General features: G+C 59.4%; 1 long non-coding RNA gene across 1 annotated transcript; it reads left to right on the plus strand.

Annotated features, from left to right (window-relative positions):
- Positions 1 to 3268: 3268 nt before the first annotated feature.
- Positions 3269 to 7400, plus strand: LOC130596048 (uncharacterized). Its single transcript, XR_008971451.1, has 3 exons — positions 3269 to 3362; positions 4288 to 4429; positions 7269 to 7400. It is a non-coding gene; the product is annotated as an uncharacterized LOC130596048 (long non-coding RNA).
- Positions 7401 to 8105: the final 705 nt, after the last annotated feature.

Genomic DNA, 8105 nt, shown 5'->3' on the forward strand with positions numbered 1-8105 from the left:
GGCACAATGGTGAGGGATGGGAAAGGGGCGAGGCCATAGGGCACAATGGTGAGGGGTAAGAAAGGGGCGGGGCTAAAGGGAAGGGGTGGAGTCAGAGGGCGCAATGGTGAGGGATGGGAAAGGGGCGGGGCTAAAGGGAAGGGGTGAAGCTGTAAGACACAATGGTGAGGGGTGGGAAAGGGGCGGGGCTAAAGGGAAGGGGTGGAGTCATAGGGCACAATGGTGAGGGGTGGGGAAGGGGCGGAGCCATAGGGCACAATGGTGAGGGGTGGGAAAGGGGCGGGGCTAAAGGGAAGGGGTGGAGTCATAGGGCACAATGGTGAGGGTGGGGGAATGGGCGGGGCTAAAGGGAAGGGGTGGAGCCATAGGGCACAATGGGGAGGGGTGGAGAAGGGGCGGAGCCATAGGGCACAATGTTGAGGGGTGGGAAAGGGGCGGGGCTAAAGGGAAGGGGTGGAGCCATAGGGCACAATGTTGAGGGGTGGGAAAGGGGCGGGGATAAAGGGAAGGGGTGGAGTCATAGGGCACAATGGTGAGGGAGGGGAAGGGGCGGGGCTAAAGGGAAGGGGCGGAGCCATAATGCACAATGGTGAGGGAGGGGAAAGGGGCGGGGCTAAAGGGAAGGGGCGGAGCCATAGGGCACAATGGTGAGGGATGGGGAAAGGGGCGGAGCTTAGGACAAATGGGCGGGGTCTATGAAAAAGGGGAAAGGATGGGGTCACATGACATAAAGGGCTATTAGAAAGGGGCAGGGCTAAAAAGGGGTGGAGCCATAAAGCACAATGGTGAGGGGTGGGAGAAAGGGGAGGGGCTAAAGGGAAGGGGCGGAGCCATAGGGCACAATGAGGAGGGATGGGAAAAGGGGTGGAGCACAGTGGGGTGGGCACAGTGGGGCTCTATGGGGCACAGTGGGGCTCTGTGGGGCGGGCTCTATGGGGCCCAGTGGGGCTCTATGGGGAGCAATGGGGCTCTCTGGGACACAGTGGGGCTGTATGGGGTGGGCTCAGTGGGTCTCTATGGGGCAGGCTCTATGGGGCACAGTGGGTCTCTATGGGGCAGGCTCTATGGGGCACAGTGGGTCTCTCTGGGCTGCAGTGGGGCTCTATGGGGCACAGTGGGGCACAGTGGATCTTTATGGGTTTCTGTCTATGGGGCAGTGTGTTTCTGTGTCTCTCTGGGGCGCAGTGGGTCTCTCTGGGTCTCTGGGGGGTGCTATGGGGCACAGTGGGGCTGTAGGGAGTGCTATGAGTGTGGGGCACAGTGGGGCTCTATGGGGCAGGATATATGGGGCGCAGTGGGTCTCTCTGGGGGGCAGTGGGTCTTTCTGGGTCTCTGTGGGTCTTTCTGGGGCATAGTGGGGCTCTATGGGGCACAGTGGGGTTCTCTGGGGTAGGCTCTATGGGGCACAGTCGGGCTCTCTGGGGCAGGCTCTCTGGGGTGCAGTGGGGCTCTATGGGGCAGGCTCTATGGGATGCAGTGGGGCTCTCTGGGGCGCAGTGGGGCTCTATGGGGCAGGCTCTCTGGGGCTCAGTGGGGCTCTGTGGGGCACAGTGGGGCTCTATGGGGCAGGCTCCATGGGGCACAGTGGGGCTGTCTGGGACACAGTGGGGCTCTCTGGGGCGCAGTGGGGCTCTATGGGGCGCAGTGGGGCTCTATGGGGCAGGCTCTATGGGGCACAGTGGGGCTCTCTGGGGCAGGCTCTCTGATGCACAGTGGGGCTCTCTGGGGTGCAGTGGGGCTCTCTGGAGCACAGTGGGGCTCTGTGGGGCACAGTGTGGCTCTATGGGGCAGGCTCCATGGGGCACAGTGGGGCTCTATGGGGCGCAGTGGGGCTCTGTGGGGCGCAGTGGGGCTGTCTGAGGCAGGCTCTCTGGGGCTCTCTGGGGCGCAGTGGAGCTCTGTGGGGCACAGTGGGGCTCTATGGGGCGCAGTGGAGCTCTCTGGGACGCAGTGGGGCTCTCTGGAGCATGCTCTATGGAGCACAGTGGGGCTCTGTGGGGCACAGTGGGGCTCTATGGGGCAGGCTCCATGGGGCGCAGTGGGGCTTTCTGGGGCGCAGTGGGGCTCTATGGGATTCGGTGGGGCTGTCTGAGGCAGGCTCTATGGGGCTCTATGGGCTCTCTGGGGCTCTCTGGGGCTCTCTGGGGCTCTCTGGGGCACAGTGGGGCGCAGTGGGGCTCTATGGGGCACAGTGGGGCTCTATGGGGCAGGCTCTCTGATGCACAGTGGGGCTCTCTGGGGTGCAGTGGGGCTCTCTGGAGCACAGTGGGGCTCTGTGGGGCACAGTGGGGCTCTATGGGGCATGGGGCGCAGTCTATGGGGCACAGTGGGGCGCAGTCTATGGGGCAGTCTATGGGGCAGTCATGTGGGGCAGTCTATGGGGCGCAGTCTATGGGGCGGCTCTATGGGGCGCAGTCTATGGGGCGCAGTCTATGGGGCGCAGTCTGGGGCAGCATGGGGCGCAGTCTGTGGGGCAGTGGGGCGCAGTCTATGGGGCAGGCTCTATGGGGGCAGTCAGGGGCGCAGTCTCTGGGGCAGGTCTCTGGGGCACAGTGGGGCAGTCTGTGGGGCACATGGCAGTCTATGGGGCAGTCTCCATGGGGCACAGTCTATGGGGCGCAGTCCATGGGGCGGTTATGGGGCAGTCTATGGGGCGCAGTCTATGGGGCGCAGTCTATGGGCGCAGTCTATGGGGCGCAGTCTATGGGGCGCAGTCTATGGGGCGCAGTCTATGGGTCGCAGTCTATGGGTCTCAGTCTATGGGGCGCAGTCTATGGGGCTCAGTCTATGGGGCGCAGTCTATGGGGCGCATGGGTCGCAGTGGGGTCGCAGTCTATGGGGCGCAGTCTATGGGGCGCAGTCTATGGGTCGCAGTCTATGGGGCGCAGTCTATGGGGCGCAGTCTATGGGGCGCAGTCTATGGGGCGCAGTCTATGGGGCGCAGTCTATGGGGCGCAGTCTATGGGGCGCAGTCTATGGGGCGCAGTCTATGGGGCGCAGTCTATGGGGCGCAGTCTATGGGGCGCAGTGGGGCGCTGTGTGAGTCTATGGGGCCGCAGTCTATGGGGCGAGTACCTATGGGGCGCAGTCTATGGCCGCAGTCTATGGGGCGCAGTCTATGGGCTCGCAACAGTCCTATGGGGCGCAGTCTATGGGGGCAGTCTATGGGCGCACTCTATGGGGCGCAGTGGGGCGCTGTGTGAGGCTGTGGGTGCCGCAGGCACGGCGTGGATTACCTGACGGGCTCGTGGTGGCCGGTGCTGGTATGGGGGACCTGGTGTGGATCAACGCCGGCACCGTGCACTGGGTGCAGGCCACGGGGTGGTGCAACAACATCGCCTGGAACGTGGGGCCGCTGACAGGTACCGGGGATAGGGGGGGGGGCTGTGGGGTGAAGTGTGGGGTGTGGGGTATGGGGTACATGGGGTATGGGGTACATGGGGTGGGGGTATGGGGTATGGGGGGGGTACATGGGGTATGGGGTGTGGGGTACATGGGGTATGGGGTACATGGGGTATGGGGTACATGAGGTATGGGGTGTGGGGTATGGGGTACATGGGGGGTGTGGGGTATGGGGTACATGGAGGGTGGGGGGTATGGGGTACATGGGGTATGGGTTGTGGGGTACATGGGGTATGGGGTACATGGGGTATGGGGTGTGGGTTGTGAGGTATGGGGTACATGGGGTATGGGGTGTGGGGTGTGAGGTATGGGGTACATGGGGTATGGGGTGTGGGGTACATGGAGGGTGGGGGGTATGGGGTGTGAGGTATGGGGTACATGAGGTATGGGGTGTGGGGTATGGGGTATATGGGGGGTGTGGGGTATGGGGGATATGGGGTATGGGGTACATGGGGGGTGTGGCGTATGGGGTATATGGGGTATGGGGTACATGGAGGGTGTGGGGTATGGGGTACATGGGGTATGGGGTGTGGGGTGTGAGGTATGGGGTACATGGGGTATGGGATATGGGGTGTGGGGTATGGGGTACATGGGGTGTGGGGTGTGAGGTATGGGGTACATGGTGGGTGTGGGCTATGGGGTGTGGGCTATGAGGAATAGGGTACATGGGGTACAGGTATGGGATATGGGGTATGGGGCATGGGGTATGAGGTATGGGGTACATGGGGTATGTGGTGTGGGATATGGGGTGTGGGGTATGAGGAATAGGGTACGTGGGGTACACATATGGGATATGGGGTATGAGATGTGGGGTGTGGGATGTGGGGTATGGGGTGTATGGGGTGTGGGTCGGGGGATGTGTTCCCAGTGCCCCCCTGCCCCCAGCCTACCAGTACCAGCTGGCGTTGGAGCGCTACGAGTGGAACGAGGTGAAGAACGTGAAGTCCATCGTGCCCATGATCCACGTGTCCTGGAACGTGGCGCGCACCGTGAAGATCAGCGACCCCGACCTCTACAGCATGATCAAGTGAGGGGGGGAACAGGGGGGGAACAGCGGGGGAACAGTGGGGTAACAATGGGGTAACAGCGGGGTAACAATGGGGTAACAGCAGGGTAACAGCGGGGTAACAATGGGGTAACAGCGGGGTAACAATGGGGTAACAGCGGGGTAACAGTGGGGTAACAATGGGGTAACAGCGGGGTAACAGCGGGGTAACAGCAGGGTAACAGTGGGGTAACAATGGGGTAACAGCGGGGTAACAATGGGGTAACAGCGGGGTAACAATGGGGTAACAGCAGGGTAACAGTGGGGTAACAATGGGGTAACAGCGGGGTAACAATGGGGTAACAGCGGGGTAACAATGGGGTAACAGCGGGGTAACAATGGGGTAACAATGGGGTAACAGCGGGGTAACAATGGGGTAACAGCGGGGTAACAATGGGGTAACAGCAGGGTAACAGCGGGGTAACAATGGGGTAACAGGGGGTAACAATGGGGTAACAGCGGGGTAACAGCGGGGTAACAATGGGGTAACAGCGGGGTAACAATGGGGTAACAGCGGGGTAACAATGGGGTAACAGCGGGGTAACAATGGGGTAACAGCGCGGTAACAATGGGGTAACAACAGGGTAACAGTGAGGTAACAATGGGGTAAGAGCAGGGTAACAGCAGGGTAACAGCGGGGTAACAATGGGGTAACAATGGGATAACACTGGGGTAACAACGGGGTAACAGCAGGTAACAATGGGGTAACAACGGGATAGCACCAGGGTAACAATGGGATAACAACGGGATAGCACTGGGGTAACAACGGGATAACAACAGGGTAACAACGGGATAACAACAGGGTAACACCAGGGTAACAAAGGGGTAGCACTGGGGTAACAAAGGGGTAGCACTGGGGTAATACTGGGATAACACCAGGGTAACACCAGGATAACAACGGGATAACAACAGGGTAACACCGGGGTAACAATGGGGTAACAAAGGGGTAACCACAGGGCAACAATGGGGTAACAATAGGATAGCACTGGGGTAACAACGGGATAACACTGGGGTAACAATGGGGTAACAAAGGGTAACCACAGGGCAACAATGGGGTAACAATAGGATAGCACTGGGGTAACAACGGGATAACACTGGGGTAACAATGGGGTAACAAAGGGTAACCACAGGGCAACAATGGGGTAACAATAGGATAGCACTGGGGTAACAACGGGATAACACTGGGGTAACAATGGGGTAACAAAGGGTAACCACAGGGTAACAATGGGGTAACAATAGGATAGCACTGGGGTAACAACGGGATAACAAAGGGGTAACAACGGGATAGCACTGGGGTAACACAGGGACACCCACACAGACACAGAGAGACACAGGGACAGGGGTGGGGACACCCTGAGTATGGGGACATGGTGGGGATGGAGACACCGGGTGACACTGGGTGACACTGGGTGCCAATGGGTGAGACAGGGTGACATTGGGTGCCAGTGGGTGCTGCAGGTACTGCCTGTTGCAGTCCATCAAGCACTGTAGGGTGACACTGGGTGCCAATGGGTGTTGCAGGTACTGCCTGTTGCAGTCCATCAGGCACTGTAGGGTGACACTGGGTGCCAATGGGTGTTGCAGGTACTGCCTGTTGCAGTCCATCAGACACTGTAGGGTGACACTGGGTGCCAATGGGTGTTGCAGGTACTGCCTGTTGCAGTCCATCAGACACTGTAGGGTGACACTGGGTGCCAATGGGTGTTGCAGGTACTGCCTGTTGCAGTCCATCAGTCACTGTAGGGTGACACTGGGTGCCAATGGGTGTTGCAGGTACTGCCTGTTGCAGTCCATGAAGCACTGTAGGGTGACACTGGGTGCCAATGGGTGTTGCAGGTACTGCCTGTTGCAGTCCGTCAGGCACTGTAGGGTGACATTGGGTGACAATGGGTGCCAATGGGTGTTGCACGTATTTCCTGTTGCAGTCCATCAGGCACTGTAGGGTGACACTGGGTGCCAATGGGTGTTGCAGGTACTGCCTGTTGCAGTCCATCAGGCACTGTAGGGTGACACTGGGTGCCAATGGGTGTTGCAGGTACTGCCTGTTGCAGTCCATCAGGCACTGTAGGGTGACACTGGGTGCCAATGGGTGTTGCAGGTACTGCCTGTTGCAGTCCATCAGGCACTGTAGGGTGACACTGGGTGCCAATGGGTGTTGCAGGTACTGCCTGTTGCAGTCCATCAGGCACTGTAGGGTGACACTGGGTGCCAATGGGTGTTGCAGGTACTGCCTGTTGCAGTCCATCAGGCACTGTAGGGTGACACTGGGTGCCAATGGGTGTTGCAGGTACTGCCTGTTGCAGTCCATCAGGCACTATAGGGTGACACTGGGTGACACTGGGTGCCAATGGGTGTTGCAGGTACTGCCTGTTGCAGTCCATCAGACACTATAGGGTGACACTGGGTGACACTGGGTGCCAATGGGTGTTGCAGGTACTGCCTGTTGCAGTCCATCAGACACTGTAGGGTGACACTGGGTGACACTGGGTGCCAATGGGTGTTGCAGGTACTGCCTGTTGCAGTCCATCAGACACTGTAGGGTGACACTGGGTGCCAATGGGTGTTGCAGGTACTGCCTGTTGCAGTCCATCAGGCACTGTAGGGTGACACTGGGTGCCAATGGGTGTTGCAGGTACTGCCTGTTGCAGTCCATCAGGCACTGTAGGGTGACACTGGGTGCCAATGGGTGTTGCAGGTACTGCCTGTTGCAGTCCATCAGGCACTGTAGGGTGACACTGGGTGCCAATGGGTGTTGCAGGTACTGCCTGTTGCAGTCCATCAGGCACTGTAGGGTGACACTGGGTGCCAATGGGTGTTGCAGGTACTGCCTGTTGCAGTCCATCAAGCACTGTCAGGTGCAGCGGGAGAGCCTGGTGCGAGCAGGGAAGAAGATCACCTTCCAGGCGCGGGTGAAGGACGAGCCAGCCTATTACTGCAACGAGTGCGACGTGAGTGGGGCTGGAGGTGGGGCTGGGCCGTCCCCCCCTCGTTGTCCCCATGGTGCAACACTCCTGGCCCCTTCTTGCCCCCATGGTGTCCGTGGTGTTGCCCCCATGGTGTCCTCTCATTGTCCCCATGGTGTGACGCTGTTGACCCCACATTGTGATGCTGTTGTCTACCCATTGTCTCCATGGGGACCCCATGTTGTGACGCTGTTGTCCCCCGTGTGTGATGCTGGTGGCCTCTCGCTGTCCCACTGCTAACCCCCGGTGTGATGCTGTTGTCCACTCATTGTGTCCATGGTGACACCCCCCCCGTTGTGACACTGTTATCCCAGTGCTGTCCCCCTGTTGTGAGGCTGTTGTCCCCTTGTTGTGAGGCTGTTGTCCACACTGTTAACCCTGTTGTGACACTGTTGTCCCCACAGTCCCTACTGTTGCCCCCTTTGTTGTGATGCTCTTGACCCCCGTTGTGATGCTGTTGTCCCTGTTGTGACATTGCCCCCCGTTGTGATGGTGTTGCCCCCATTGTGATATTATTCCCGTTGTGATGCTGTTGTCCCAGTGTTGCCCCCATTATGACACTCTTCTTGTCCCCGTCATGACACTGTTGTCCCATTGTTCCCCTTTTGTGATGCTGTTGTCCCCTTGTTGTCCCCCCATTGTGAGCCTGTTGTCCCGCTGTTGTCCCCGTTGTGATGCGGTTGTGATGCGGTTGT

The sequence above is a fragment of the Pezoporus wallicus genome, unplaced genomic scaffold, assembly GCF_028554395.1.
Source record: "Pezoporus wallicus isolate ANWC-B61680 ecotype Strahan unplaced genomic scaffold, APGP_CSIRO_Pwel_v1 contig_8719, whole genome shotgun sequence".
Lineage (NCBI taxonomy): Eukaryota > Metazoa > Chordata > Aves > Psittaciformes > Psittacidae > Pezoporus > Pezoporus wallicus.